Genomic DNA, 5,882 nt, shown 5'->3' with positions numbered 1-5,882 from the left:
TTTGGGGAAGATCGGACAATCTTATGCCTGAGTTACAACAACTTCTATTCCCATGGCGAGACATCAAACTTTGTCATGGTGCCATGGTCACACCCTTTAATGAAACCTCAAGATGTTCACAATTTAACATCGCAAAGGCCTTTAGATTAGACTGACTAAAAAAAATTATAAAATGTCATAAAATATCTAGGAGTAGTTTGTTACGGCGTAAAACATGTCACTTCCTGTTGCCAGCAGGTGGCAGCTATCGCGATATCTGAAGTTTTGGCATGTAGATATATTCAGGTCAGGAGTCTTCTCATGGCATGTGAAATTTGGGGCAGATTGGACATTGTATGTCTGAGTTATAGCAACTTCATTTTTCATGGCGAATCATCGAAATTCGTCAGGCCGCCACGGACACGCCCTTCAACGAAAACTCAAGATCTTCGCAATTTAACATCACAAAGGCCTTAAGATTACACTGACAAAGTTTGAAAATGTATAGGTGGCCCTATCGAGGCATTTTGCCACACCCGATGGAATATTGGCCTTCAGATTTGTTCAGGCCAGGACTCTTATCGAACATGTGAAGTTTGGGCAATTTCGGACATTTTATGCCTGAGTTACAATAACTTTTATTCCCATGGCGAGACATCGAACATTGTGACGGTTGCCATGGACACGCCCTTCAACGAAAACTCAAGATCTTCACAATTTAACATCGCACAGGCCTTTAGAATAGAGTGACTGAAAAAAAAAAATTCATGTCATAAAATTTCTCGGGGTAGTTTGTTACAGTGTAAAATATGTCACTTCCTGTTGCCAGTAGGTGGCGCTATGACTATAACTGAATATGGGCATATCAATCTGTTCAGGTCAGGAGTCTTATCAAACATCTGAAGTTTGGGGCAGATTGGACATTGTATGTCTGAGTTATAGCAACTTCATTTTTCATGGCGAATCATCGAAATTCGTCAGGCTGCCACGGACACGCCCTTCAACGAAAACTCAAGATCTTCGCAATTTAACGTCGCAAAGGCCTTTAGATTAGGCATACCAAATTTGGTGTTGATCTGAAAAAATCTCTGGGAGGAGTTCGTTAAAATACAAGGCATGCAAATGACAAAAATGATGCAAAATTTGCTCATAAAATTAAAAATAACCAACTTCCTGTTGAGTTTCGGATATTGCTCCAAGAGTCTTTTTTGTAGGTACTGATGCTTTACATATGTGTGCCAATTTCCGTGCATGTACGTGAAACACAGCTCGAAGGCTGTTGATTTTTTTACGATAGGTGGCGCTGTCGAGCCATTTTGCCACACCCTCTTCTGAAACCTATTTCAGACGTAAATTTTCACCAGGTCTGACGCGTGTGCAAAGTTTCAGGACTTTTCGAGCATGTTTAGGCCCTCAAAAATGCGATTCATTTTGGAGGAGAAGAAGAAGAAGAAGAAGAAGAAGAAGAAGAAGAAGAAGAAGAATAAATGAAGCAAATACAAGAGGGTCCTCACACCATCGGTGCTCGGGCCCTAATAATAATAATAATAATAATAATAATAATAAACAAAGCAGATACAAGAGGGTCCTCACACCATCGGTGCTCGGGCCCTAATAATACTTAGGGGATCAATAGGGCCCTGCGCCCATTGGCTCGGGCCCTAATTAAAGCTGCAAGCAGCGATGAACGGGCCCTTGCACCTGGGCTCACCGCCAACAGATGGCTTTAGTAAAACAGCGAACAGCAAGAAATATGCATTTAAAGTGGTAAATATAGTAGGAATATGACAAAGTCATTTATATGTGCCAACCTTCCTGCTGCCAGCTGGTGGCGCTATGACTTTAACTGGATTTTGGCATGTAGATTTCTTCAGTCCAGCACTTTTATTATACATATAAAATTTGTTGCAGATTGAACATGGTACGTTTCAGTTAGTATAAAGCATGATGTGTCCAATTGCCAACAGGTGGTGCTATGATTATAACTGAATATTGGCCTTTAGATGTGTTCAGGCCATGACGCTTTCCAAATATGTGAAGTTTGGTGCAGACTGGACATTGCGTGTTTAAGTTAGTGTAAAACAAGTCATTTCCTGTTGCCAGCAGGTGGCACTATGATTATAATGGAATATTGGACTTCAGATTTGTTCAGCCCAAGACTCTTATCGAACATGTGACGTTTGGGGAAGATCTGACATTTTATGACTGAGTTACAACAACTTCTATTCCTATGGTGAGACATCAAATTTTGTCTGGACACGCCCTTTAACGAAAACTCAAGATCTCTGCAATTTAACATTGCAAAGGTCTTTAGATTAGACTGACCAAAATAAAATTTTGATGTCTTTAAATTTGTAGGAGTAGTTTGTTACAGCATAAAACATGACACTTCCTGTTGCCAGCAGGTGGTGCTATCACTATAACTGAATATGGGCATATAGATCTGTTCAGGGCAAAAGTGTTATCAAAAATGTGAAGTTTGGGTCAGATTGGACATTTTATGTCTGAGTTATAGCAACTTCCTTTTTCATGGCGAAACATCGAAATTTGTCAGGCCGCCATGGACACACCCTTTAACGAAAATTCAAGATATTCCCAATTTAACATTGCAAAGGCCTTTAGATTACACTGACCAACTTTGGTGTTGATCTGAATAAATCTCTAGAAGGAGTTCGTTAAAGTACAACCCCTGAAAATGGCAAAAAAAAAATTGCAGATAAAATTCAAAATAACTGACTTCCTGCTGGGATTAGGATTTCGTACCAAGAGACTTTTTGTAGATATTGGTGTGTTACATGTGTGTACTGATTTTCGTACATGTACGTGAAACGTAGCTCGAGGCGCACTCCGTTGAATGTTTATAGGTGGCGCTATCGAGGCATTTTGCCACACCCGATGGAATATTGGCCTTCAGATGTGTTCAGGCCAGGACTCTTATCAAACATGTGAAGTTTGGGCAAGATCAGACATTTTATGCCTGAGTTACAATAACATTTATTCCCATGGTGAGACATCGAACTTTGTCACGGCGCCATGGACACGCCCTTTAACGAAAACTCAAGATCTTCACAATTTAACATAGCACAAGCCTTTAGAATAGAGTGACTGAAAAAAAAATATGTAATAAAATTTCTCGGAGTAGTTTGTTACAGCGTAAAATGTCACTTCCTGTTGCCAGTAGGTGGCGCTATGACTATAACTGAATATAGGCATGCAAATCTGTTCAGGTCAGGAGTCTTATCAAACATGTGAAGTTTGGGACAGATTGGACATTGTATGTCTGAGTTATAGCAACTTCAATTTTCATGGCGAAACATCGAAATTCGTCAGTCCGCCACGGACACGCCCTTCAATGAAAACTCAAGATCTTTGCAATTTAATATCGCAAAGGCCTTTAGATTAGGCATACCAAATTTGGTGTTGATCTGAATAAATCTCTAGGAGAAGCTCGTTAAAATACAAGGCATGCAAATGACAAAAATTTGCTCATAAAATTAAAAATAACTTACTTCCTGCTGGGTTTCGGATATTGCTCCAAGAGTCTTTTTTGTAGGTACTGATGCTTTACATATGTGTGCCAATTTTCGTACATGTAAATGAAACATAGCTCGAGGGCTGCTGATTTTTTTAGAATAGGTGGCGCTGTTGAGCCATTTTGCCACACCCTCTTCTGAAACCTATATCAGACGTAAATTTTCACCAGGTCTGATGCGTGTGCAAAGTTTCATGGCTTTTCGAGCATGTTTAGGTCCTCAAAAATTCGATTCATTTTGGAGAAGAAGAGGAAGAAACAAAGCAGATACAATAGGGTCCTCACACCATCGGTGCTCGGGCCCTAATTAAAGCTGCAAGCAGCGATGAACGGGCCCTCACACCCGGGCTCACCGCCAGCGAGTGGCTTTAGTAAAAAAGTAAACGGCGAGAAATATGCATTTAAAGTTGTAAATATAAGTGGAATATGTCAAAGTCATTTATATCTGCCAATCTTCCTGCATGATGTGCCCTATTGCCAACAGGTGCCGCTATGATTATAACTGAATACTGGCCTTTAGATGTCTTCAGGCCATGACTCTTTCCAAATATTTGAAGTTTGGTGCCCATTGGACATTGCATGTTTAAGTTAGTGTAAAACAAGCCATTTCTTGTTGCCAGCAGGTGCCGCTATGATTATAGTAGAATATTGACCTTCATATATGTTGAAGCCAAAACTCTTTTCGAACATGTGAAGCTTTGGGGAAGATTGGACATTTTATGCCTGAGTTACAACAACTTCTATTCCCATGGCGAGACATCGAACTTTGTCACGGCGCCATGGACACACCCTTAAATGAAAACTCAAGATGTTCACAATTTAACATCGCAAAGGTCTTTAGATTAGACTGACCAAAAAATATTATAAAGTGTCATAAAATTTCTAGGAGTACTTTGTTACAGTGTAAAACATGTCACTTCCTGTTGCCAGCAGGTGGTGCTATGGCTATAACTGAATTTGGGCATGTAGATATGTTCAGGTCAGGAGTCTTATAAAACATGTGAAGTTTGAGGCAGATTGGACATTGTATGTCTGAGTTATAGCAACTTCCTTTCTCATGGCAAAACATCAAAATAAGGCCACCACAGATACGCCCTTCAACAAAACCTCAAGCTCTTTGCAATTTAACATCGTAAAGGCCTTTAGATTACACTGACCAACTTTGGTGTTGATCTGAATAAATCTCTAGGAGGAGTTCGTTAAAGTACAACCCCTGAAAATGGCAAAAACGACACAAATTCTGCAGAGAAAATTCAAAATAACCGACTTCCTGTTGGGATTCGAATTTCATACCCGGGCTCACCACCACTCGGTGGCCATAGGAGAACAGCGAACATTGGACCATCTGCTTATATAATGGTAAATATTTGTGCCACATTTCCTACAACCAACAGGTGGCACTATGATTATAACTGAATATCAGCATGTAAATGTCTTCAGGCCATTACTCTTACCAAACATGCAAAGTTTCGGGCAGATCAGAGATTGCATGATTAAGTTAGTTTAAAACAAGTAATTTCCTGTCGCCAGCAGGTGGCGCTTTGATTATAACTGAAACATTGGCCTTAAGATCTGTTGAAACCAGGAGTCTTATCAAACGTGAAGTTTAGGGCAGATCATACATTTCATTTTTAAGTTAGTTTAAAATAAGTCATTTCCTGTTGCCAGCAGGTGGCGCTATAATTATAATTGAATATTGGCCTTTAGATGCGTTCAGGCCAGGACTCTTATAAAACGTATGAAGTTTGGGGCAGACTGGGCATTGTATGCATGAGTTACGACAACTTCCTGTTTCATAGTATTAATAGCATCCTTTAGCACTTAGTAAGTGTTGCTAGCATGTTTGAGAATATTTCTAGCATGATTAGCATGATTGCTAATAGTGTATAAGTGTAAAACATGTCACTTCCTGTTGCCAGTAGGTGGCGCTATAACTATAACCAAATATGAGGATGTAGATATCTTCAGGCCAGGACTCTAATCAAACTTGTGAAGTTTGAGGCAGATTGGACATTGTATGCACGAGTTACAGTAATGTTCTGCTTCACTGCATTAATAACATGCTTTAAACACTGAGTTAAGTGTTGCTAGCATGTTTTAACATGCTTCTAGGATTTTTCCAGCCTGTTTAACACTTGTTGATGCTTTTTATTATTTTGCAAGCAGACCATAACAGTGTTACACATGACACTTCCTGTTGCCAGCAGGTGGCGCTATGATTATAACCGAATACGGGCATGTTGATGTGTTCAGGACTGGACTCTTGTCAAATGTGTGAAGTTTGGGGCAGATCTGAGTTACAGCAACTTCCTTTTCACTGCATTAGTAGCATGTTTTAGCACTTAGCTAAGTGCTACTAGGATGTTTTAGT

This window comes from Cyprinus carpio, chromosome B4 (assembly GCF_018340385.1).
Source record: "Cyprinus carpio isolate SPL01 chromosome B4, ASM1834038v1, whole genome shotgun sequence".
Classification (NCBI taxonomy): Eukaryota; Metazoa; Chordata; class Actinopteri; order Cypriniformes; family Cyprinidae; genus Cyprinus; species Cyprinus carpio.
The sequence above is the reverse complement of the archived record's forward strand: the minus strand, read 5'-3'. Positions refer to the sequence as shown.